This window comes from Globicephala melas, chromosome 1 (genome assembly GCF_963455315.2).
Source record: "Globicephala melas chromosome 1, mGloMel1.2, whole genome shotgun sequence".
Classification (NCBI taxonomy): Eukaryota; Metazoa; Chordata; class Mammalia; order Artiodactyla; family Delphinidae; genus Globicephala; species Globicephala melas.
Genome location: NC_083314.1, coordinates 21067737 through 21095555, shown reverse-complemented (window position 1 = coordinate 21095555; position 27819 = coordinate 21067737).

Below are 27819 nucleotides of genomic sequence, written 5' to 3'. Positions count from 1 at the left end.
TAATAGGTAAAAGTGCCTTAAGCACCAGAAGATGGATATATTATTACAGCTGGAAAGCTCTCTACTGGGGAAATCAAACTTGATGAGGGTGAATAGGGAAGGGAGGGAGGGATAGAAATAGAGAGAGAGGAAGACAGAGACGGAGAGATACAGGGAGAAGGAGGCACAGAGAGAGAGAGACAGAGAGACAGAGAGAGGACACACAGACTAGCGTGTCTACTGGACTGGGAGACCGGGAGGGATGTCTTCAAGGCAGTGGGGTGTTATGTTTACTGAAAAACAAAACACCCCAAAACCATTTGAATTTGGTTTCTGCTGGGTGTTCACAGAAAGTCCATCCCTGTCTCAGGGGACAGTATATTTTAGCGAGTTAAGAGCTTTGAATTCAGCTGGACCTGAGCAGGGCCCTGCCCCCGACTTCCTAGCGGTGAGGATGTGGTCAGGGGACGCCCTGCGTGTGGGTTTCCTCGCAGTCAGCAACAAGGGTGCACAGCCCCAGCCTCCAGGGTGGTGTGAGGACGAGGGAGCGTGTGCAGTGCTCACAGATGTGCAGTAAATGCACGACAACTGCCTCGCCCCGTATCTCTCCACCCCCGCTCCCCTTCCCCCCACTGTCCCTAGGGTTGGACTCGTAGCCAGAGGAGTCAGGCTGAAGTCAGCAGTTTCAGAAGGAGAGATCACATCCTTCCCCCGTGGTCCTGAAGGTCACACACCAGGACCCCCCGGGAAAGGAAGATACACAACAGGTGCCGTGAGGAAGGTTCCAGGGCGTCAGGGTGTAACCCTTCTCTCTTCCCTGCCTAACTTCAGAACCAGCCGAGAGATGGTCGAGAGAGACAGACAGACAGAGCAGGGCCTAGGACATGACGCAGGGCAGGAGGCTCCTCGTCTCCAGAAGCGTCCATTGCTATCCTTTGGATGTCCGGGTCAGAGCATCACTTGAAATCCCCATGGGGACACAATTATGGATATAAGTAGTTGAGGCCTCCGTCGCAGGAGGGCTCGGAGGATACATCCTGTTCTCAAGCTGTGTGGGTGGGTGTTTTCCTGTAGGCAGTGACCCTGGTCTCCCTGGAAACCACATGCCGCAGAAACAAAGGCACACTGCTGGGCAGCATTCACGGCCACCCTCAGTCCCTGTCTCATGGCGGAGGGGGTGTGAGGGTGGAGGGCACCGAGGACACGTTCTGCTTCTTCGTTGTGGGAATTTGTCCCCCATGCCCACCTGGCCCCCAGAGAGCTTTCATTTTCTTGCCAAGTCGGTCTTAGTAATAATGTGGCGAATTCTTAAGGGGGCAACCATGTGGACCATCAAGGCCTCAGTCTGTCTTTCTCTTAGCTTGTAGTCTGTCAGCAGGACCCCAGACAAACGAGGAGCGGGGTGGAGAGAACGTGAGAGGTCTGCGTGGATTATTCTCTGACCTGGGAGCCTACTCCCTGGCCCCCAATTCCCTTCAAATACTCTCCCCAACTCCTTCAACACACCCCTGCCCTGAATGGGTCCCTCACCCGAATCCCCACCACACAGGGCTGTACCTGCCCATTCACCTGTCAGGCTTCCCGCTGGGATCCAGGGCAGGACAGAGGCTCTCACTCATCTTTGCATCCCCAGTGCCCTGGTGCAGCCCCAGAAATGCTTGTTCGTTGATTGACTGTCAGAGCCCGCCTGGCCCGGACCTACCCACGGGCGCCACGCTCAGTGGTCCTTGCAGAGAACCAGAAAGCCGAGCCCCCAGAGCCTCTCCTTTTCACTCCGCTTCTGCCTTGTTTCATCTGAAACATGGGAGGGGTGGAAGGGTTTCCCGATGCTCTCCGGGAGCGCAGGGCTTGTGTTCCCCTCCCCACTTGTTGCTCTGTCCCGGCCCCCCACCCTGCGCTGCACATGCCCTGGGAAGTCAGGCCTGGCCCAACACCTGGTTCAGGTGCTGCCTCTGAAGGCCTTTGGGAGCTTGGGGCCAGGCCCCTTCAACCTTTTCAGCACAGTGAGCATCAAAGCTACTTTTGTCTTTGGCTGATTGTAGTGGTTTTTTTTTTTTTTTTTTTAAATTGTGGAAAAACATACATAACCTAAAATTTATTATCTTAACCAATTTTTTTTTTTTTTTTTTGCGGTACGCGGGCCTCTCCCGTTGCAGAGCACAGGCTCCGGACGCGCAGGCTCAGTGGCCATGGCTCACGGGCCCAGCCGCTCCGCGGCATGTGGGATCCTCCCGGACCGGGGCACAGACCCGTGTCCCCTGCATCGGCAGGCGGACTCTCAACCACTGCGCCACCAGGGAAGCCCTATCTTAACCATTTTTAAGGGTACAGTTCAGTGGCATTAAATGCATTCACATTGTTGTACAACTGTCACCACCATCCATCCACAGAACTCTTTCACGTCCCAAACTGCAACCCTGTACCCATTAAACGACGCCTCACTCCCCTCACCCAGCCCCATGCAGCTACAATTCTATTTTCTGTGTCTGTGAACTTGGCAGTTGATCGTTTTCATGGGACAAAAGCACCGACCTCCTGGCACCACCTGGAGACTTCTGATACCCAGTCGTGCTCTGCTTAAGACGTAGGCTTGAATTTGACACTTCTTCTCTTGTGGGTCACAGACCCCAAAGTCCATTTGACTCTAAACCTGTGCTCAAAACTCTAAGGAATGCATTTGGAATGGGGGCATTTCAGGAACCTTGGCTGGGGAGGGCAGGGGCTTTGGGACAAGCTGTGAGTTTAGAAAGTTGAGATTTTTGGCGTCTCTCAAATCATACTTGGTTGCCTGTTCATAAGATCAGCTTTGTCCCCGGTCATCCAGGTTTCCAGATTTTCTGTTCCTTCTTGCTGACAGCTTATTTATTACAAAGGAATGTTCCTGGTTACTTGGAACAATCAGAGCTCTATATTCACAAGAGAGCTGCCTTGGGTAGTATTTCACCGACCCCTCGCACTGGGGGCTGTGAACTGTGTACAAACTCAGCTTCTCTGCTTGAATTCCCTCCTCTGGGCCTGGTGGGGTGAGCTCAGCGCAGGGCAGGCGGTGCATCTTAGTGGCGTCATAGCCTGAGGCCGTGGCTCCGTGGCTGTGGGCTGGACTGGCCCTACCAGCGCTGGCTCTGGCAGGAATAGTAATCACGCTCGCTCCCTTCTCGTAAGATCCTGCCATATACCAGGCACTGTTTGACCTGCACAATCTCATTTAATCCTCGCAACTGTTTTAGAGAGGGTTGGCCAGAAGCAGATTTGAGATGAGGATTCTTAGGCAGGTGATTTAATGAGTGGGCGCTATCGTAGATGTGAGGGAAGCGAGGATGGGGCAGGGGAAGAGGGGAAGCCAGGGGACGGTCTTGATGGCGTGTAACCGCAGCCTGATACCACAGGAGCTCTGACATCGCAGAGTTGCCGCTTTGAGGCAAGGGCTTTGTTCTCCTCAATCTCTTGTTCAAATTGACTCTCCCCGAGCCCGGGTTGGGAGTAGGGGTATAACCTCGAAGGAATCTCTGGGTGAGGAGGTGGCTGAAGGGGGACAGAGAAGGGTACAGCTGGGAGCCGTTAGCAGCCCAGCTTCGGAAGGAAGGACAGGGTGAGTCTCCAACAGCATCCTCTAGAACAACCTTCTGAGGTGTGTACTAAGATGAATCCCCATGTTACAGAGGAAAACTGAGGCCCAGAGAGGGCAAGCGACTGGCCCAAGCACATCCTTGCAGTAAATGGTAGAGGCAGGACCTGGACCAGGTATTCCCACCCCAGAGTCACCCACCCACTGGCTCTTATGCAGACTCCGATTCCTTCCAGGAGCTGTGGCCGATCCCACGAGCACTTATGTCTGCGCCTGGCTCTGGCTTTCCCATGAATGGTGCATGAATGGTAGATAAACCCCAGATCTCGGGGACTCAGCACAAAAGGAGTTTCTGTTTTGCTCACATGAAGTGCAGCTGGCAGTGGCGGCAGGGGGAGTAGAGTCCCATTCAGGGCCTGGGCTGAGGGTAACACTGCCATCCTGCAAGGACAGCTCCCAGGAAGCCCCAAGGAAGTGGAGAATCCTGCAGGAGGCTGGTAGGGGCCAGGCCTGGAAGCCGTGAACCCCACTTCGACCACATTCACATTGTTGTACAACTATCACCACCACATTCAGTGGCTGGTCAGAACCCAGCCACAGGCCCCTCCAAGATGCTCGGGAGACTGGGAAAGGTAGACCCCGCCTACACAGATGCTTCCCAGCCTCGACTCCTCAGAGTGGAGTAGTATTTATGACCCATCAATAGGGGTCACAGCCTCTGACACGGCCACCTGTGCCACTTCCTTGGTCCTAGGGATCAGCTCAGGCCCCTAGGACCAAGGGGCCTGAGCCTTGTTTTTGTTTTTTTTTCTTTTGTGTGAAGAAAAGAACCATCCAGAATTTATTCTCCAGCAGACAGATAGCATCAGCAGGTAAAAACTACAAGCGTTTCTCCGTAGATCATACATTCACAAGGCATTATTAGCTTAAGAAGTGAGAAAGCCTCTGGTGTATTTTCTGTAACAATATCCACTTCACAGTGTAAACAGGTACTATTATTGTGTTCACTTACAATTCCAGAAGGAAAGGCACAACTTGGCAAAACAGAAAAACAATTTTGGGGGGGGGGTCCTAAAGTCAGGTGCAATTACTGAGAGACAGACTTGAGAACAGTCGCAATCCACTTTTCCACATAGAGGGGCAAAGACTTCACCCAGAAATGTGGGTCTTTCTTTCTCCTTCCTTGTTAAATCCTCAAGACTAACGCCTCATCATCTGCTTAATATCACATATACAAAAGGGGGATTAAGAAAAAAAGAATCACAACAATGTCTTGAACTTCCAGCGGCTCCCACCAATATGTTAACTCTTAGGTTTACGACAGGGCCCAGGAACACTTCAGCTTCAGCCGTCATCAAATAAGCAAACAGAGACTATAGCTACAAAAATAACACACGAATGAGTTGGATAAATTAAAGCTTTCACGTCCAGGACTCGCCTGTTCCAACTTGGTAGCCTTCATGCAATACTCAGAAAAAAAAAAATCTTCATAATTACTTGGCATAAGTCACAATCAAGGAACTTCTGGTACAAATTAGTAAAAGAAGTTATTAGTATATAATAAGAAAACATGCCCTTCCAGTGAGTTTGTTTCTTCAAGAACGGACACCCAGTGCTTCAGAGTAGGCACCGGTGAACTAAATTAAGTCACCTGAGATTCCCTGCTCAGGTGCTCACCTCTCCTGGTTTTAGGAAGAAGAAGGGCATCTGGAAAGCATAGGGAGGACCTTGGCACTCTTGGGGCTTCAACTGAACTGTATTTAAATAAGCAGCAACACACACACTGACTCTCTAAGGACTAAAATCTGTCCACTTGAGGGCATTCTACTTCAGGTTCCAAGGTTGAAAAGAAAGTTGGAATTCTACGACCTTGGTTTAAAAAAAAAAAAAGTGCATTCAAAAAAGAAAAGAAAAATGGGTGTAGGGTTGGGAGAATACAAAACAGGTCCCTAAACAGACGACAGACCTTGTCCATATACCCACATACAGTCACCGCAGAAGTTAGTATACACTACCCACCCATCCCTGCCCCCAACCCCCAAACAGGCAAAACAGTTGTATTCTATCCCTTGTCTCTGTCCCCTCCTCCAGGAGGCTGGATGTCCTTTAACTAGCAGATGCCTGGGATCTTCAGGACTGTTTCTCAGGTGGCACCTGGTTCTGCCTTTGTGTACCATTTCACCCCTGGAGGTGGGTGTGTGTGGGTGGAGGCAGGCATGAGGATGACGCAGCTGGGAGCTAGGGAGCCTGGCTGGAATCAGCATGGGCACTTTTTCAAAGAAGCCAAGTTTAGAGCCAGACAGAGTGAAGATAACAGACTTGGAGAAGGAATTCTAAAATCCTATCCTAAACAGAGTCTGCATCTCAGGAATCCAATGGAAGTCCTTGGACCTATTGACTCCCTCAAAAACTGTATCCTAAGCTAGAGCCAGGTAATATGGAGATTAGACCTCAGTCCTGTGTCCCATGGAACTCAGAGTCCAGTGGGAGAGACAGGGGATCGGCACACAGGAATATCCCAGGAGAAGCAGCTTCATGATGAGAGGAGGCACCTGGGGCTTTGGGAGCCCCTGATTGAGACTGGGGGACTCTGGGAAGGCTTCCCAGAAGAGGTGAAGCTGAGTTTAATCTTGAGAGGTGACTAGGAGTCATCCGCAGGGTTTTGAGGGGTGGTGGGCTGGAGCTGGGTGCCATGCCCAGCCCTGGGAGCAGCATGCCTGCTCAGAAAGAATCAGGTGACCCATGAGGGCCCTGAAGGTGCCAGGGGCTTGGGCTTGACCCTGAAGGCCCTGGGGGATCACTAAAAGGTGACTTGGAGGAGAATCGTAACCACGTGTGTGTGTTCTGCATGCCAGGTGGAGAATGGGGAGGAGGGCATTGCATTCATCCAAGTGAGAAATAAAGACCTGAATGGAGGCAGTGGCTATAGGGACAGAGTGTCAGGGTTGGGCTGCAGAGATATTTAAGGTAGAATGGTGGGTTGGAGGTGACTGGAGGGGAGGAATCAGGATGGCATCCAGTTTTCTGGGGTTAGGAGCTGGAGAATGGGACCATTCACTGAGAGGTGCTGAGGCCATAGACCTTGGTGTTCCAACAGGATCTTAGAAGCCAAGTGTATGTATTACTTGCTCGGGATGCTGTAGCGAAATGCCATGGACTGGATGGCTTAAACAGCAGACATTTATTTCTCACAGTCTGGAGGCTGGAAGTCCAAAATCAAGGTGCCAGCATGGTCAGCTTCTGGTGAGAGCTCTCTCCTTGGGTTGCAGATGGCTGCCATCCTGCTGTGTGCTCATATGACCTCTTCCCTGTGTGTGTGAGCATGAACATGGGGGGAGAGAGCGAAAACAAGCTCTCTGGTACCTTCTCTTATAAGGGCACGAATCCCATCATGAGGACCCCATCCTCATGAGCTCATCTAAATGTAATACCTTCCAAAGACCCACGTCCAAATACCTAACATTGGAGGGTAGGTCTTCCTCGTATGAATTTGAGGGAAGGGGACACAGACATTCAATCCATAACACGAAGTGACCTTAGGCAAGCCATTAAGCTTCCAATGCTTCAGTTACTCATCTGCCAGGTGCCTTCCTCCAGGGTAATGTGAGGATCAAATAAAAAATGCGTGTGAAAGTGTTTTGAAAATCACAAGGAGTTTTGCAAATTTAAGGCGTTAATTCAAGGAGAAGGGGCCACAGGAGAGACCATGCAGTGACCTGCCAAGAAGTCGCTGGAGATGCCTGGCTGGGGGTGCTATCTGGCTATTCTGGAGCCAATCTTGGTCTCAGAGCTCCCCAAAGAAACTTCTACCCTGCTGGGGCCTGAACTCAGAGGCCCCACTGGGGTGTGGATCATTTGAACTGTTCCAGCACTGTGGGCACATCCCACTGAATGCTTCTGGGTGGAAGGTGCGATGACCATTTTTTCTTTTTCTTTCTTTCTTTTTTTTTTAATAAATTGGAAACTGTTTTCTCCCCTTTTCTTTTTTCTTTTTCTTTTTTCTCTTTTGGCCATGCCACATAGCATGTGAGATCTTAGTTCCCCGACCAGTGATCAAACCCGTGCCCCCTGCAGTGGAAGCATGGAGTCTTTTTTAAAAAATAATTTGGCTGCATTGGGTCTTTGTTGCTGCGTGCGGGCTTTCTCTAGTTGCAGTTCGCGGGGGCTACCCTTGGTTGCGGTACGTGGGCTTCTAATTGTGGTGGCTTCTCTTGTTGTGGAGCACGGGCTCTAGGTGCAGGGACTTCAGTAGTTGTGGCACACGGGCCCAGTAGTTGTGGCTTGCGGGCTCAATAGTTGTGGCACATGGGCTTAGCTGCTCCACAGCATGTGGGATCTTCCTGGACCAGGGATCGAACCCATGTCCCCTGCATTCACAGGTGGATTCTTAACCACTGCACCACCAGGGAAGTCCAGAAGCATGGAGTCTTAAGTACTGGACCTCCAGGGAATGACTTTTTTCTCATAACCTCCGTGGCCTTCATGGGCCCCAGAGACTGGTCAGTGACTGGGCTCTAAAGGCAGCCATATTATGGCCTTGGCAATGAGCTGCAGCCCTCGGACTGCCAGGAGAACCTCCCAGGGCTCACGGACCCTCTCACCTCAGCATTGCCTTAGGTATTTTCTTCCCTTGCCTTTGGGAAGCAGCTGTTTGCAGAGGCCCTTGGAGCTTTCTCCTTTGCTCTGCAAAAAATGTTAAGCAAACATTTAAGGAATAAGGGCTTTATAATGATGAAAGTAAACACTGAGGAATACCAGCTATTATGGAATGTAAGTGTTTAAAAAAAAGAGGAAAGGAAAAATAAATGACAAAGTGCTGCTTGTCTCAAGCAGCCCTCCTACTGACTTGCAGCTGTGTGAGGCAGGGTGGGGGACCAGCCTTTCCCATGCTTCACATTTCAGGCTGCAGCTCCCGCAGACGGCTCCTAAGAGGCTCAGTGCCCAAGTGTGTTCATGTAAAACGGGCATTTCCTCCTCCTGGAGAAAGGAGGAGAGCAGAACAGATGGGGTGCCCAGGCCAGAGGAACAGCTCAGCTGTGCTCTGAACTGTGGGGCACCCCCCCGCGCCGAGAAAAAGATGGACAGGAAGAGGCCAAGGAAAGGGAGGCTGGGCAGCCCTGGGGATGGCAGCAGAGACTTTACCACCAAATGGAAAGCCCAGGCAGGTGCCAAGGGCTGTCCCAGGTCTGGGGGCTCCCATTCCTCCCCACATCCCCAAGCCACTCCCATGCCACTCACCCCACGCCTGCTAAGCCTAAAGGAAGGCCCTTTTCTGAGTTCCCAACTGGGGGATCATTCACTTTTCTCTGAGAAGCAATGCCTCAGCCTCTCTCTGGGGGCATAACATAGTGGTTGGACAGCAAGGGTCAAACCCTAGTCCTGACACTTGTTGGCTATTGGCTTCAGTTACCTTCCCTGAGCCTTGGCTTCCCAATCGGTAAAATGGGCGAATAAAGAGCCTACCTCAGGGCTTCCCTGGTGGCACAGTGGTTGAGAGTCCGCCTGCCGATGCAGGGGACACGGGTTCGTGCCCCGGTCCGGGAAGATCCCACATGCCGCGGAGCGGCTGGGCCCGTGAGCCATGGCTGCTGAGCCTGCGTGTCCGGAGCCTGTGCTCCACAACGGGAGAGGCCACAACAGTGAGAGGCCCGCGTACCACAAAAAAAAAAAAAAAAAAAGAACCTACCTCATTGGGGACTTCCCTGGTGGTGCAGAGGTTAAGGATCCGCCTGCCAATGCAGGGGACACAGGTTTGAGCCCTGGTCTGGGAAGATCTCATATGCCGCGGAGCAGCTAAGCCCGTGCGTCACAACTACTGAGCCTGCGAGCCGTGACTAGTGAGCCCACTCGCCTAGAGCCCGTGCTCTGCAACAAGAGAAGACACCGCAATGAGAAGCCCGCGCACCGCAACGAAGAGTAGCCCCCGCTCGCCGTATCTAAAGAAAGCCTGCATGCAGCAACAAAGACCCAGCACAGCCAAAAATAAATAATAAATAAATCAATTAAAAAAAAATAAAGAACCTACCTCGTCATGTTGTTGTGAGGACTGGATGAGGTGGAGCTTGGACAGGGCTGGGCCTGGAGTGCAGAACATGCTGAGAGACTGTCACCAATCTTATCCCTGTCTCCTCTCCCCTCCCAAGCTGGGATCCGGCAGTGGCCTTGGTGACAGCTGAGGTACACATTCTTAGAGAGTCGACTTGCCAGGCTCACCCCAAAGTAATCCTCCCTGGGTCCGCAGTTGGGTTTGGTCTCCTTCCAAACTGCCTGCCTAGCACACCCTAAGACGTGGGAAGATTAATGGCTTCCAGGGGGTCTCTTTACCTCCCACTGGAAGCCACTATCTCTTTCTAGAATGGCTTTAGAAAAGATGCATCTCATTAAATTCAGACCTTTGGAAACCATTTGCTGCACCCCAGGCCTCTCCAGATGGACCAGGCAGCCAGCGAATGAGCTGGGGAGTGAGGACCCACATTAGGAAAACACAGAGGATGCTGTGTCTGACACTGCTTACAGTTCAAGAAGGTCTGGTGAACTTCTTGCTCTGAATGAGCTAAAGGTGTTGGGAATTCCAGGGCCTTTGATTCTCAGTGGGTTCTTTGAAGGAGTTGAGCCTTAACTTGGGAGGTGGGGGGTCATAGTGGAACTTATTGAGGCGATTTTTCAAAACCTACGTCTTCTCCCAGTCCCCACCAGGGCATCTGGGAATCTATTGGGCAGGGGCTGTGTTGATAAAGCCCGTACACATCCTGCCTCTGGCTGAGGACCACACGTGTGGACTCAGGAATAGAGAATAAGCAGCATGTGGTGGTGACCTCCCAGTGTGGCTGTTAGACCACGAAGCTAGAAAGTGGACCCTACCTTTGTGTAATTGCTTTCTTTCTTTCACTCAATGAATGTATTTGAGTTTCTGCTATGTACAGGGTAGTTACCAGGCTCAAAGAATACAAAGATACGTGAAGCATAAAATGTCCTTATCTTCATTGAACTTACGTTCTCTTTTTCTTTGATTGAGGTATGATGTACAATATTATGTAAGTTTCAGGTATATAACAAAGTGATTCACAATTTTTAAAAGTTATAGTCCATTTATATTATTGTAAAATATTGGCTATGTTCCCTGTGTTGCGCCATATATCCTTGTAGCTTACTTACTTTATACATAGTAGTTTGTACCTCATAATCCCCTACCCCTACCTTGTCCCTCCCCGCTTCCCTCTCCCCACCAATAACCACTAGTCTCTTGTCTGTTTCTTTTTTGTTACATTCACTAGTTTGTTTTATATGTGTAATTTATTTATTTATTCCGTTTTCACATTTTTATTGGGGGCCACTGAGAATGGGATGCTCACACTTCCTCCTTCCACTCCAAGCTGGGCCTTGGTGTCCTGGGGGTAACTGGGCACATTCCCATCATCTCGGAGGTGGCTGTAGGGTGTGGCCTGGTTGACCAAGACATTGTACATGGTGTAGGGGCCGAGTGTGGGCAGAATTATAGCGAGGCCCAAATGGTGAAGGATGGGGCAGTTCCAGCTCCTTGGCAGAGGCATTCTTTTTTTTTTTTTTGCGGTACGCAGGCCTCTCACTGTTGTGGCCTCTCCCGTTGCGGAGCACAGGCTCCGGACGCGCAGGCTCAGCGGCCATGGCTCACGGGCCCAGCTGCTCCGCGGCATGTGGGATCTTCCCGGGCCGGGGCACGAACCCATGTCCCCTGCCTCGGCAGGTGGACTCTCAACCACTGCACCACCAGGGAAGCCCGGCCCAGGCATTCTTGATGAAGGCAGTGAGTTTCACAGCCATCTTGGTCTCCACATTTGTGTAATTCATACCTGACAGATTCCTTCACAGACATCGCCTCACTTGACATCCAAGGTTACACTCTGATAGTCAAGGCTACCGTAGCTCCATTTTACGAATGAGAAAGTTGAGGCCCAGGTAGGACAGGTGCACACAGCAAAGAAAGGATAAGCCAGAGTAAGAATCCAGCTCTTCTGACCCACATAGCTGTGGTCATCCCAGTCTAGATCATGCTGAGGGTGACCAGTGGAGCTGGGCCATCATCCAAGTGTAGGTGGGACACTTTTTTTTTTTTTTTGACCACGCCATGCGGCATATGGGATGTGGGATCTTAGTTCCCTGACCAGGGACAGAAACTGTGCGCCCTGCGGTGGAAGCATGGAGTCATAACCATTGGACCGCCAGGGAATTCCCTAGGTGGGACACTTTAAATGTGCATCTCAAAAGCATTTCTTCTATCCCTTTGCCAAACAGACCTTGAAAGGACACCGGTTGCTTTGTGTGCCGTCATTTTGGGCTGCGTTGTCACGATTCTCTTAGTATGGCTCTGGAATTACGTAGCAAAATCCCTCAGAGTTCCCCTGCTTGGCACGAGTGGGTACTTTTCAACTGTCAAGAAATGAGAGGAAGCTTCTCGACTCTCTTGGAAAGTTCTGGACAGAAATATAAATGTTCAGACACATCCTAAGAGTCTCGTGGGAAGAACTTAAAGCCAGCTCCTAATCAGGGTTCAGACATAGAGAGTGATCTGATGGAATGGGTTCCCCAAAGTTGGGTGACTTGGAAGATGGAGTGAACCTTCCGTCACAGTGGCCGTAGCAAAGGTCCAGCAGCGTGGATCAGCCTTGGCGGGAGGGCCCGAGATGTGTGTACACATTCCAGATATGGCCTGAGGCTGGCCTGACCACGCCCCACCCCACCCCCACTACCACCGAGAGCCTGGGATCCGGGAAGTGACCGGCTGGGGCATCAGTGAGAGAGCTGTCACTTGAAACCCAGCAACCCTTCTGCAGAAGCTGGTCAGGAGAAGGGCAAGGATGGAAATTTCCTGCTGGCCAGCGGTGGGGTGGAAGGGGGTGAGATGGTCAGAAGTGGCCCAGGCATTGGGCATGAGTAGGCATGGCTAGAAGCCCATGGGCAGCTCAGTAAGAGACTGCACAGAACAGAAGGAGGGTTGGACTGGAGATAGAGGCGGTTCCATCGTATGTGAAATCTTCTCCCCTGCCCACTCTGCCAGGGGCTTCTAGAGAGAATGACTGGAGAGTTCATCTGCCGCCCCAAACACTGGAATCTCTGCTCATCAAATGAATGGTGGGTTTGGTCAGTGCTACAGATGTGACATTGACAGACGCCAGTGGGTAAGACCGGAGGCATTTGAGTTATGTTCATTTGAGGGAGGTGCTGCAAATTCAGGCTGTTTCTGCTGCTAGGACCCCATCCGTCTGCATAGGTTGGTGAAGCCCAGAGAAAGTGGAGCTGCAGATAAGGAAGGTGGCTCCGCTGGGAAGCTATTTGCTGAGCTCACTGTAGTGAATGCCAGCTGCATCCTTCAGACACCCCTCCAGGACAGTCTCCCGTTCTCCCAACACCTTCTGGCTCACAGCTTAGTCCTCTCTGGGAATTGCCTGCAGCCAAGACCACATCCTCTTCCTGGGCAACCTCTCTGGGGAGAGAGATAAGTGGTCACTGAGAGGGTAGGAAGGCCTGACCCCCCTCTCTAACGGGAACACCTCTGAAGGGCTTCCCAGCGGCAGAGCTCCCCGCAGGATTGCCAGATGCCCCTGCGGGGTGGCATTGATGCTCACCTGCTTCCTTTGCCCAGCCATGCTTCCTGCACTCGCCCAGAAAAGGGGTTGGCCCCAAGAGTACTGCCCAGGAAAACTCCTGCTTGCTAAGCTCGGCCTCGGAGTCTCCTTTCGGGCTCCTGAGCTAGGACAGCCCAGCCCTGTTGTGTCTCCATCACTGCACTACCTCCTAAGTGGGAGGAAAGTTGGTGATCAGAGCCAGAGGGCTGCCGCCAACTTTGGGACCCTCATGAGCCCTACCCTGAGTACTCTTCCAGAGCCTTGGCGATGTGTCCAAAGAACGGGGCGGGGGGAGCCCTGGACAGAGAGTGTTGCGGTAGCCAGGAGCCTGACTTCTGTGTGTCCTCAGCCCCATGCGGAGTCTTAGGAAACACAGAAAAAGCAGAGTCTAGTTTGACTTGTAGACATTTGGGGCTGTTTATTGACCTTGATGGACTTGTACCATGGGAACAGGTCTCACCGAGGCCTCACTTGTAACCAGAGAGCATTTTTTATCAAGATGTGTATATAGGTCAGCCCCCTGGGTAGTAGTCAGGGTTCTCCAGAGAAATAGAATACACACACGAGTAGGTATGTGCGTGTATGTGTGTGCATGTGTGTGTGTGTGTGTGTGTGTGTGTGTGTGTGTGTGTGTGAGAGAGACAGAGAGAGAGAGAGAGAGTTATTTTAAGGAATTGATTTATGTGATGGCAGAGGCTGGGCAGCCTAAAATCGGCAGGGTGGGTTTGGTGGGCTGGAGACGCTGAAAGACCATCCAAACGCCGTGTGCTGCAGAATTCCCTTTTCCCCCGGGGGGCGCGGTGGGCTGGTGAATCTTTTCTCTCTGAAGGCCTTCAACTAATTGGGTGAGATGCACCCAGATTATGGTGGGCAATCTGCTTTTCTCAAAGTCTCCTGGTTTAAATGTTAATCTCATCTGAAATATACCATCACAGCAACATCCAGCTATGTATGAGCAAATATCTGGGTACCATGACCCAGCCCAGTCGACATAAAACTATCCATCACATCCCTCCATGTTGTACAATTTCCATCTAGGAAACTTTGCCCTCATCACCCTATAATAAGCAGGCAGGGCACCATCAGGTGAGAGGGGAGCCATGCGCCTGCTCAGCTAGTGTCATTCTCAATTGAAGATGAATGTTTGCCACCAGGGATTCACTGTCTTTACCTTTCCTCGTGAACTTTAGACATTTTATCATCTCTAGCGCCTTCATTTACCAGGGGCTGGCAAGCTGATTCTGTAAATCACATAAGGAAACGTAGTATTTTAGGTGCTGCACGTCACATATGTCTCCGTTGCATATTCTTTTTTGTTTGTTTTACAACTTTTAAAAAATATAAAAACCACTCTTAGCTTGCTGGCTGTATAAAAACAGGATGAGGGCTGGATTAGCCCGTGAGCTGTAATTTGTCAAACCTTGATTTAAACTACTAACATTCCGGGTGCATCTGATTGCTTGAAATTCCTGGACGACTTCCAATCCCTAAGTGCACTCCTCCAACTGCTTCCAAATCCAGGTGTTCAACAGAAACCTAAGTGACATCAAAGCTGCAAGGTCTGCAGGAAGAGAAGGGCTTCCTCCTCCCAGGCTCTAATGACCAGATCTCCCCCTAAAGATGGGGACAGCTTCTCCATCACGAAAGCTTTGAGCTGGGAGGACAAAGGGCCAAGGAAGACCATGAAAGAACACCAGCCCTGCCCTCCCTCCAGCCAGCTCGTTGCCCAGCACAGTCCCCTCCAGTTCTGTTGGACGCTTAGGGTCCCCAAGAGGGAGCACTACCCCAGGTGGCCTGGAGGGTCCCCCCACCTGGGCGGGGAGGAGGGCAGCTGCATGGGCTTGGACAGCTGCCTGTGGCCAGAGCACACTGAGCCTGCGTGCAGCCTGGAGCCGCCCTGGGATGAACCACCTTCAGGCAGGAGGCCTGTCAGTCAGCCTCCAGGGGGCTTTTCAGTGATCAGGGTCATGGCGCTTTGAAACTTGGCTTTTCGGTGTGTCTGGCGAGGTGAGGGGGGAGCTTTTTATGAACCACTTGTAGATCAACTCAACTGCACAATCCTGTTGGGTAAAGACTTTGTGGAAAACTGTGAGCTCTTACACCGGCCAATGCTGTTTTAGCGTGTGCGTTCCTATCTCCTGTGAGAGTTGAATGAGAATAGAAATCGTCCTGTTTGCTGCTTCTCTAGTTTTGTGTTTGATCTGGCTGTAAAGAACTCTTTTCTCAGAAGTTGGACTTTTCATTCCTCTCCTTCCCTCCCTCTTCTCCCTCCCTCCCTCCCTCTCTTTCCCCATCTATCCTTGTCTGCTATTGCACCTGCTGTGAGAGATCCCCATATTAAACCTGTCTGCAGGTAGCTCAGGGGAGGGCATGTGTAAAGCAAATATGAAAGATTTTTGTGCCTTTGTAGCTCTCTCTTCCTTACTCAAAGTATTGTTTCTGTGACACTAACAGCAGAGTGAAAGCAGACCCGGGGGCCAGGCCTCTGAATGGCAGGAGAATGAAAATGGACCAAGTACTGGATTACCATGCAACACGCCTTCTGGCCACAGCTCTTTCTACCGGTGGCATCTGCCCTCCAACCTGTCCTGCTTTGTCCTCAGGAAAGCCATCTTTGGAACATCAGGCGGCGCAGGCCAGGCCCTTCTCCTCATGAGGCTGGGCAGAGCTAATCAGACACCATGGGCTCTACTGTCTAAGAGTTCTCAGCCCAATGCCAAAGACTGTGACCACATGGCAGGCTTCACCCCTGAAGGGCCCACCAGGGTGAGCTGCCCCAGAACAGAGGGTCAGAAACATGCAGGAAGTGCCAACTATGAGTGTCATTTGTCCTGGAAGTCAGTGCAGAGATAATGCCTTCAAGATCTGTGACTCAATAGTGAATCCCCATAGAATTCTCTTTATTTTATATGTTTGGGCTAATTTCCAGAAAGCATAATATTTCAGGAAAATGCACTGTGTTTATTTGAATAGTGTTTATTTCTTTATAAGTTTGCCTTTAGATTTGATTAAAAATGTATTGTCACAGCTGCTGCTGTTGGGATCGTTGGAACCAAGCCTGTGAGCCACGTTCTCCACAGAGACTGCCCTGAGTCTGCTCAGTGGTTCCAGAACTGTCCACGGAGACACATCCTGAGGTGTGTGCGTGAGGCCCTTCCTCCTGTTCCTAAATGCAGGCATTATACTGATCGTTTTAGAGTTTGTACTGCAGGCCTGCTTAATATAAAAAAGAAGCTTTTCAGAGTCACCCCATTCTGTTGCTTTTTCTTTGTGAAGTAGAACACGTAAACTGGATCCTCTTTTGGTAAACCGTTCAGATCCAACTGAAGTTCAGGAGAATGTTAATAAGCGCTCGGAAAACCATAGAGTGTGTCTTCAGAATTTGCTGCACGTGGGGCTATTATTTTAATTTCAGAGTTAATGCAGGTTCTAACTCCTGATAACAATGACTTTATGAAGGCAGGCACTGGATAACAAAGCTATTTTCATCCTTTACTGAATGGTTTGGAAATCATACTGCTTTAATCTCTTTTTAATATATTTTTTTGGTTCTCTGACTTTCTGAAAAATGTTTTATAATTCAGGAACGCCAGTCATCTTTGCATGATGGAAAGGCGGAGAAAAATGGCATTGTCATTCATGCATGCATTCATCTGCTTTATTTCTTCATTTTTTTAAATCAGTAAAATCAGAATAACAATAATACTTTCCTTCTAAGGCTGTGGGGAGAGGTCAATGAAATGATGCGTGCACAGCGTTCAGCGGAGAGCCTGCCAGCAGAAGGCACTCGGTGAATCTCAGTTTTAGTTTCCAGCTTCCCCATTCACTTTCCTCCCTCCTCCATAGAGATCTCATAAGCAAATGCCGCGTGCTCAGACTGTAACATATACAGGATATACAATGTTAAGGAAAACCCCAAGTAAAACAACAACAATAATAATAAGATAGTATGGAAAATATTACAGTACAAATGTAGTGGGAGATCTCATGCCCTGTACTTCTGTTCCTCCCTTTCTCCTTTTCTTTCTCTGATCCTAGAGTTAGTGGTGTTTCTTAGTTGAGTGAGTCAGCTTTGAGGCACTAAATGTGCCTCCCTGACACATGAAAAAGGTGGGCCTGTTGGGTCCCCCGGAGGGGGTCCGGGCATCTGTGCCAAGGAGGCTGAGTGACTTTGTCTTTGGAGAAGAAGCTGTTTTAGACCTTTTGCATTTGGAGGCTGCTGGGCTCCTGGTAATATTTAGGGAGGCCACATTGCTGGGAAAGGGGATGTCCTCTGTGTCCCAAGCCTTGGGAAGGGGAGGGTTGCCCTACCTCCTGTGGGTGGGTGTCCAGGCTGGGCAGGAGTGGGAGCTGCCCAGGGTGGAGGCCTGAGCCAGTTGTGCTGGGCTCCTGGGACTGCTGGTGGGGATGGCTGGGTGTGAGGCTGGAGGAGCTGGTACCAGGTCCCAGGGAACCACAGGGAGCCCCAGGGACACCAGGCAGGGGATGGTCCTCCCTCAGAAACCAAGGGGGACTGTAACCTGGGGCAGCCAAGAGCAAAACCAAGGAAGGAACATGGGGGAACACCAGGAGGGAGATTCTGGACTTCTCCTTAATCTGGTGTGTGGGTTTGAGCTGGTTTTGTTTATTTGTAAGAAATAGAATGGATACGAGCCTACTTGCATGCTGAATTTGCAGAGCAGTTGTACCAGTTACCCAAGCGTACAGAAGGCCATGGGGACACGTTACACCCAAGTCTCTCCTCCTGCCAATCTCTGTCACACATGGCATCCTGCCCACGACTATCACGTCTTCCTCAGACACTCATTCATTCACGTGCTCAACGAACTACAAATAAGTCACAGCTGTAGTCGCATCTCACTCCTTGTTCTAGAACCTTCCATGGATCCCCATTGTCGACTGAAAGAAGGGCAAACCCTCCACAATCTGGCTCAGACCTACCCTTACCCTTCTAGTCTTAAATCTCCATCTCGCCTTCATGGGCTGCCCTCCCCATCAGAACTGACAGATTCTTCTCGAATTTCCAAACATGCCCTGGGTTGTCTTTTCTGAGCCTCTCTGCTAGTGCGGTTTCTTCTGCTTGAAATGCCCTCAGCCCCGTTCCACCACTCGTTACCTGTGTGCCCTCCTCCAGACTCTCTCCAAGTCCAGGTTCAACAGAAACCTAAGTGACATCAAAGCTGCAAGGTCCGCAGGAAGAGAAGGGCTTCCTCCTCCCAGGCTCTAATGACCAGATCTCCCCCTAAAGATGGGGACGGCTTCTCCATCACAAAAGCTTTGAGCTGGGAGGACAAAGGGCCAAGGAAGACCATGAAAGAACATCAGCCCTGCCCTCCCTCCAGCCAGCTGGTTGCCAAGCACAGTCCCCTCCAGTTCTGTTGGATTCTTAGGGTCCCCAAGAGGGAGCACTACCCCAGGTGGCCTGGAGGGTCCCCCCACCTGGGCGGGGAGGAGGGCAGCTGCATGGGCTTGGACAGCTGCCTGTGGCCAGAGCACACTGAGCCTGTGTGTAGCCTGGAGCCGCCCTGGGATGAACCACATTTGGGCAGTGAGGCCTGTCAGTTGGCCTCCTGGGGGCTTTTCAGTGATCAGGGTCCTGGGGTTACCCCATGCGGGGTAGGGGTGGGGATTGGGGCATTTTATGAAGCACTCTGACCTTTGGGTGGGTCTCTAACCCCTCTAAGGCTGGGATATCTCATCGGAAAAGGAGAAGGATGTTGCCAGACAGGGTTAGCTTTCTGCTTCGTGTCCAGGCAGGGCCAGCTCAGATATCGTTGACCTTCAGGCTTTTCCTTCTCCAGCCTTGCCGTCATCACACCTCCGTCTTTGAACTGCCACAGCATTTGGTTTGTCTCTCTTAAGGCACATGTAGCTGTAAAGTCATATAACTGTAAACGCCTAGAGGCAGGAACTGACCTGACACATCTTTGTATTCCCCCCGCCATAGCCGAGGGACATAGTAGGAATTATTCACTCTTGGCTGATTTGAAAACTGATAATATCAACCCACATTTATTGACCTCTTTCCACGTGACAAGCATTTTGCATGGCTGTCTCATGTCCCCTCACAACGCAGCCTCATGGATGTATATGTACGACTGAATCAATTTGCTGGACACCTGAAACTAACACAACATTGTAAATCAACTCTACTCCAATTTAAAATAAAACACGTAAATTGAAAAAAACCCCCAAAACCCCCAAAACTCCTCAAACCAAAAAACAACATAGCCTCATGGGCAGGCACTCTGGTTAGTCCCGCTGACGTCTTGGAGAAGTGAAGTAACAGCCTGCAGTCATCTGAGCAAGGGGAGCGCTCAGGACTTAGCCCGGGCAGTCTGGCCTGTAGGTCAGCTAGTTCACACTCGTCAGGTCCTTCTAGAACCCACAAAGGGACCATCTTTGGTAGTTTAAGAGCAATGTTTTTCCCCATAAGGGATTAAGATAATTGCCCCAAAGACCAGTGGTTCCCAGCCTTGGCTGCACATGGGAATCATCTGGGGAACTTTCTTTATTTTTTAATCAATATGTTTTTTTATTGAAGTATAGTTGATTTACAATGTTGTGTAAATTTCTGCTGTACAGCAAAGTGATTCAGTTATACATATATATACATTCTTTTTAAAATATTCTTTTCCATTATGGTTTATTGAATATAGTTCTCTGTGCTATACAGTAGGACCTTGTTGTTTATCCATTCTGTGTATAAAAGCTCACATCTACTAACCCCAGCCTCCACTCCATCCCTCCTCCAACCCCCTCCCCCTTGGCAACCACCAGTCTGGAGAACTGGGTTTTTGATGACACCTGATGAGGCCTGTGGAGAAAAGCCTGCAAGTGGATGTGAATCCTCCTTCATTTATTTACTTACCGTGATAAACTATACATAACATAACACCTACCACTGTAACCATTTTTTCAGTGCACCATTCAGGGGCATTAAGTATGTTCACATTGTTGTACAACCATCACCACCATCCATCTCAAGAACTTTCTCATCATCCCAAATAGAAGCTCTGATCCTACTAAATGATAACTCCCAATTTTCCTCTCCTCTAGCCTCTAGTAACCACCATTCTACTGTCTGTGTCTATGGATTTCACTGTCTAGGTACCTCAACTGAGTGGAGTCATACAGTATTTGTACCTTTGTGTCTAGCTTATTTCACTGAGCACAATGTCTTCAGTGTTCATTCAGGTTGTGTCAGGTATCAGAATTTCATTCCATTTTAAGGTAAATAATATTCCACTGAATACTTTTTTTGTGTGTTTTTTTTTGCCAAGCCACGAGGCTTGCGGGATATTAGTTCCCTGACAAGGGATTGAACCGCAGGCTCTCAGCAGTGTAAACACAGCGTCCTAACCACTGGACTGCCAGGGAATTCCCCATTTAATATATTTTTTAAAAATTTAATTTAATTAATTTATTTATACAGCAGGTTCTTATTAGTCATCCATTTTATACACATCAGTGTATACATGTCAATCCCGATCTCCCAATTCATCCCACCCCCCCCCCCCATTAGCCCCACCAAAGAGCCCGACTAGGCTCCAGTGTTGGGTCACCTCAGGCCAAACAACCAACAGGGAGGGAACCCAGCCTCACCCATCAGCAGACAAGCAGATTAAAGTTTTACTGAGCTCTGCCCACCAGAGAAACAGCCAGCTCTACCCACCACCAGTCTCTCCCATCAGGAAACTTCCACAAGCCTCTTAGATAGCCTCGTCCACCAGAGGGCAGACAGCAGAAGCAAGAAAAACTACAATCCTGCAACCTGTGGAACAAAAACCACATTCATAGAAAGATAGACAAGATGAAAAGGCAGAGGGCTATGGACCAGATGAAGGAACAAGATAAAACCCCAGAAAAACAACTAAATGAAGTGGAGATAGGCAACCTTCCAGAAAAAGAATTCAGAATAATCATGGTGAAGATGATCCAGGACCTCGGAAATGAATGGAGGCAAAGATCAAGAAGATGCAAGATACGTTTAATAAAGACCTAGAAGAATTAAAGAACAGACAAACAGAGATGAACAATACGATAAGTGAAATGAAAAATACACTAGAAGGAATCAATAGCAGAATAACTTAGGCAGAACAGATAAGTGACCTGGAAGACAGACTGGTGGCATTCACTGCTGTGGAAGAGAATAAAGAAAAAAGAACGAAAAGAAATGAAGACAGCCTAAGAGACCTATGAGACAACATTAAATGCAACAATATTTGCATTATAGGGGTCCTAGAAGGAGAAGAGAGAGAGAAAGGAGCCAAGAAAATATTAGAAGAGATTATAGTCAAAAACTTTCCTAACATGGGAGAGGAAATAGCCACCCAAGTCCAGGAAGTGCAGAGAGTCCCAAACAGGATAAACCCAAGGAGAAACATGCTGAGACACATAGTAATCAAATTGGCAAAAATTACAGACAAAGAAAAATTATTGAAAGCAGCAAGGGAAAAATGACAAATAACATACAAGGGAACTCCCATAAAGTTAACGGCTGATTTCTCAGCAGAAACTCTACAAGCCAGAAGGGAGTAGCATGACATATTTAAAGTGATGAAAGGGAAGAACCTACAACCAAGATTACTCTACCTGGCAATGATCTCATTCAGATTCGATGGAGAAATCAAAAGCTTTACAGACAAGCAAAAGCTAAGAGAATTCAGCACCACCAAACCAGCTCTACAACAAATGCTAAAGGAACTTCTCTAAGTGGGAAACACAAGAGAAGAAAAGGACCTACGAAAACAATTAAGAAAATGGTAAGAGGAACATATGTATAGATAATTACCTTAAACGTGAATGGATTAAATGGTCCAACCAAAAGACACAGGCTCGCTGAATGGATACAAAAACAAGACCCATATATATGCTGTCTACAAGAGACCCACTTCAGACTTAGGGACACATACAGACTAAAAGTGAGGGGATGGAAAAAGGTAGCCCATGCAAATGGAAATCAAAAGAAAGCTGCAGTAGCAATACTCATATCAGGTAAAATAGACTTTAAAATAAAGAATGTTACAAGAGACAAGGAAGGACACTACATAATGATCAAGGGATCAATCCAAGAAGAAGATATAACAATTATAAATATATATGCACTGAACATAGGAGCACCTCAATACATAAAGCAACTGCTGACAGCTCTAAAATAGGAAAGCGACAGTAACACAATAATAGTGGGGGATTTAAACACCTCACTTACACCAATGCACACATCATCCAAACAGAAAATTAATAAGGAAACACAGCTTTAAATGACACAATAGACCAAATAGATTTAATTGATATTTATAAGACATTCCATCCCCAAACAGCAGATTATACTTTCTTCTCAAGTACGCACGGAACATTCTCCAGGATAAATCATATCTTGGGTCACAAATCAAGCCTCAGTAAATTTAAGAAAATTGAAATCATATCAAGCATCTTTGCTGACCACAACGCTATGAGATTAGAAATCAATTACAGGGGAAAAAAACGTAAAAAACACAAACACGTGGAGGCTAAACAATACATTACTAAATAACCAAGAGATCACTGAAGAAGTCAAAGAGGAAAGCAAAAAATACCTAGAGACAAATGACAATGAAAACACGATGATCCAAAACCTATGGGATGCAGCAAAAGCAGTTCTAAGAGGGAAGTTTATAGCAATACAAGGCTACCTCAAGAAACAAGAAAAATCTCAAATAAACAATCTAACCTTACACCTAAAGGAACTAGAAAAAGAAGAACAAACAAAGTCCAAAGTTAGCAGAAGGAAAGAAATCATAAAGAACAGAACAGAAATAAATGAAATAGAAACAAAGAAAACAATAGCAAAGATCAATAACACTAAAAGCTGGTTCTTTGAGAAGATAAACAAAATTGATAAACCATTAGCCAGACTCATCAAGAAAAAGAGGGAGAGGACTTAAATCAATAAACTTAGAAATGAAAAAGGGGAAGTTACAACACACACTACAGAAATAAAAAGCATCCTAAGAGACTACTACAAGCAACTCTATGCCAATAAAATGGACAACCTGGAAGAAATGGAAAAATTCTTAGAAAGGTATAACCTTCCAAGACTGAACCAGGAAGAAATAGAAAATATGAAGAGACCAAGCACAAGTAATGAAATTAAAACTGTGATTAGAAATCTTCCAGCAAACAAAAGTCCAGGACCAGATGGCTTCACAGGTGAATTCTCTCAAACATTTAGAGAACTGCTACCAACCATCCTTCTCAAACTCTTCCAAAAAATTGCAGGGGAAGGAACACTCCCAAACTCATTCTATGAGGCCACCATCACCCTGATACCAAAATCAGACAAAATTACAGACCAATATCACTGATGAATATAGATGCAAAAATCCTCAACAAAATACTAGCAAACTGAATCCAAAAACACATTAAAAGGATCATACACCATGATCAAGTGGGATTTATCCCAGGGATGCAAGGATTCTTCAATATAGGCAAATCAATCAATGTGATACACCATATTAACAAACTGAAGAATAAAAACCATATGATCATCTCAATAGATGCAGAAAAAGCATTTGACAAAATTCAACACCCACTTATGATAAAAACTCTTCAGAAAGTGGGCAGAGAGGGAACCTACCTCAATATAATAAAGGCCATATATGACAAACCCACAGCAAACATCATTCTCAATGGTGAAAAGCTGAAAGCATTTCCTCTAAGATCAGGAACAAGACAAGGATGTCCACTCTCATCACTATTATTCAAGATAGTTTTGGAAGTCCTAGCCATGGCAATCAGAGAAGAAAAAGAAATCAAAAGAATACAAATTGGAAAAGAAGAAGTAAAACTGTCACTGTTTGCAGATGACATGATGCTATACATAGAAAATCCTAAGGATGCCACCAGAAAACTACTAGAGCTAATCAATGAATTTGGTAAAGTTGCAGGATACAAAATTAATGCACAGAAATCTCTTGCATTCCTATACACTAATGATGAAAAAATCTGAAAGAAAAATTAAGGAAACACTCCCATTTACCATTGCAACAAAAAGAATAAAATACCTAGGAATAAACCTATTTAGGGAGACAAAAGACTTGTATGCAGAAAAGTATAAGACAATGATGAAAGAAATTAAAGATGATACCAACAGATGGAGAGATATACCATGTTCTTGGATTGGAAGAATCAACATCGTGAAAATGACTATACTACTGAAAGCAATCTACAGATTCAATGCAATCCCTATCAAATTACCATTGGTATTTTTTTACAGAACTAGAACAAAAAATCTTAAAATTTGTGTGAAGACACAAAAGACCCCGAATAGCAAAAGCAGTCTTGAGGGAAAAAATACAGAGCTGGAGGAATCAGGCTCCCTGACTTCAGACTATACTACAAAGCTACAGTAATCAAGACATTATGGTACTGGCACAAAAACAGAAATATAGATCAATGGAGCAGGATAGAAAGCCCAGAGATAAACCCATACACCTATGGTCACCTAATCTATGACACAGGAGGCAAGGATATACAATGGAGAAAAGACTGTCTCTTCAATAAGTGGTGCTGGGAAAACTGGACAGCTACATGTAAAAGAATGAAATTAGAACACTCCCTAACACCATACACGAAAATAAGCTCAAAATGGATTAGAGACCTAAATGTAAGACCAGACACTGTACAAACTCTCAGAGGAAAACTTAGGAAGACCACTGTTTGACATAAATCACGGCAAGATCTTTTTTGATCCACCTCCTAGAGTAATGGAAGTAAAACCAAAAATAAACAAATGGAACCTAATCAAACTTCAAAGCTTTTGCATAGCAAAGGAAACTGCAAACAAGATGTAAAGACAACCCTCAGAATGGGAGAAAATATTTGCAAACGAATCAACGAACATAGGATTAATCTCCAAAATATATAGACAGCTCATGCAGCTCAATATTAAAAAAACAAACAACCCAATCCAAAAATGGGCAGAAAACCTAAACTGACATATCTCCAAAGAAGACATACAGATGGCCAAGAAGCACATGAAAAGCTGCTCAACATCACTAATTATTAGAGAAATGCAAATCAAAGTTACAATGTGGTATCACCACATGTTACAATGTGGTAACACCAATTAGAATGGGCATTATCCGAAAATCTACAAACAACGAGTGATGGAGAGGGTGTGGAGAAAAGGGTACCCTCTTGCACTGTTGATGGGAATGTAAATTGATACAGCCACTATGGAGAACAGTATGGAAGTTCCTTAAAAAACTAAAAATAGAATTACCATATGACCCAGCAATCCCACTACTGGGCATATACCCAGAGAAAACCATAATTCAAAAAGACACATGCACCCCAATGTTCACTGCAGCTCTATTTACAATAGCCAGGTCATAGAAGCAACCCATATGCCCATCGACAGAGGAATGGATAAAGAAGATGTGGTACATTTATATAATGAAATATTACTCAGCCATAAAAAGGAACGAAATTGCATCATTTGTAGAGATGTGGATGAATCTAGAGGGTGTCATACGGAGTGAAGTTAAGTCAGAAAGAGAAAAACAAATATCATTTATTAACGCATATATGTAGAACCTAGAAAAATGGTACAGAGGAACCAGTTTTCCGGGCAGAAATTGAGACACAGATGTAGAGAACAAACGTATGGACACCGAGGGGGGAAAGCGGCAGTGGGGTGGGTGGAGGTGGTGTGATGAATTGGGAGATTGGGATTGACATATATACACTAATATGTGTAAAATGGATAACTAATAAGAACCTGCTGCATAAAAAAATAAATAAAATTAAATTAAAAAAGCCAAATGTGTATAGTATAGTTCCATCTTGTTTACAAATATAAGTATGTCTACATGGATATATAGAAGGAGAAAGAAATTGAAGGAGTGAGAGTACGTTTGGAAGGCTAAATAGTAAATCTTCATAGGGTTAGTTCTCAGTGTTGTGGTTAAGGATTATTTTGATTTGCTTTTTCATTTATCTGCATTTTCTAAGTTTTTCTACACTGAGCATGGTTACTATGTAATATGACATTAAAATTAAAAATTGATAAACTTGTAAACCAATGTTAATAGCAGCATTATTCACAATAGCAAAAGATGGAAACAACTCAAATGTCTAACCACAGATGAATGGAAAACAAAAAGTGATATATCCATACAATGGAATACTATTCAGCCTGAAAAAGGAGTGAAATTCTGACACAGGCTGCAACATGGATCATCCTTGAAGACATTATGCTAAATGAAATAGGCCAGACACAAAAGGACAAATATTGTATGGTTCCACTGATATGAGGCACCTAGAGTCATCAAAAATGTAGACACAGAAAGCAGAAGGGTGGTTGCCAGAGGCTGGGGGAGAACGGAATGGGGAGTTATTGTTTAACGTGTATAAAGGTTTCTGTTGAGATGATGGAAAAGTTCTGGAGATAGATGGAGGTGATGGTTGTACAACAATGTGAATACTTAATTCCACTAAATTGTGTACTTAAAATGGTTAAAATGGGAGATTTCATGTTTGTGTATATTTCACCCATCAATAAATAATAAAATGATAAAATAAAATGAGGGAGCTCTTCTAGGTGCTTCCCCATGGCCCTTCCAGCTCTAACTCCACAACTCGCTCCACTTCTGACCTAGGTGTCGGTCCAGGTGACTTAGGAGATGATGAAGAGTGGCAGCCAGCTCACATCCTCTGGCACCTGGTAGGTGGCAGGCAGGGTTCCCCGAAGCCCACTCTCATTATCAGAGAGACAGGGCCTTGGATCCCTCCAGGAAGCCGTGGCCCTGGCTGCTTAGTGAAGAGACCTGGGAGCTGGCGCAGAAGTGAGGAACGTTGTTTTCACAAGGCTAATTAACCAAATGTGTTTTCCTTGCGTGTGTCTGTGTTTTCACATTAGGTTTTTTGGCAAAGAGGATATTAAAGCTAATTAGGCTCACAGCTTTGGACAGAGCTCCGAGTAACCGATAGTTATTTCTTATGGAAGCATACTAGTTAGCACCGCTATCCTTTACCTGAAGTCGCACGTCTCTGCAGCCCACCAGGCGCCAAGCCTCCAAAGTTAGAAGATTTGCAGAGTCCAGTGGAGACGTAATTCTAGGAACATTTCTTCCTGCCTCAGAAAGACATGATAAGGCTCAAGGCAAGCGAACCCCACACTGCGCTCCATCACAAGCCCTTTTCCGCAGTCACACCAGATTGCTTACTACCCTCATCTCTGCCTGGCTCCCCCTTCCCTGCCTGATCTCATTGTAGGAGACCCTCCCTGGGGGCCTTCCCAGCCACCTGAAACGGTGTCTTCAACCCTGAACAGTACATCCAAGGGTGGGCCACTATAGCTATGTTTCTAAGTGGCCCTGCTTTTCCTGGCCACAGCTGATGGGCCTCGGGGTAGACGCTGACCCAGAAAAAGCCATTCCAGAGGCGAGGTTGAGTCAGATTCTCTCTCCAGGGAATCTGAAATAGAAACATGGAAAAAATGGTTCAGTTAGCTTCAGAGTTCTTTTGGTATAAGCCAACAGAATCTAGCCCTGGCTCACTTAAGAGAGATTTAGCAATAATAATAGTTCCAGTTGACACAGCAATGAGAGGAATTGGGACCGATTCAGACCTAGAGCAGCAGGATAGCTGGGCGGCCACCAGTGTGATTCTGCTCCAGTGGCTCCGGTC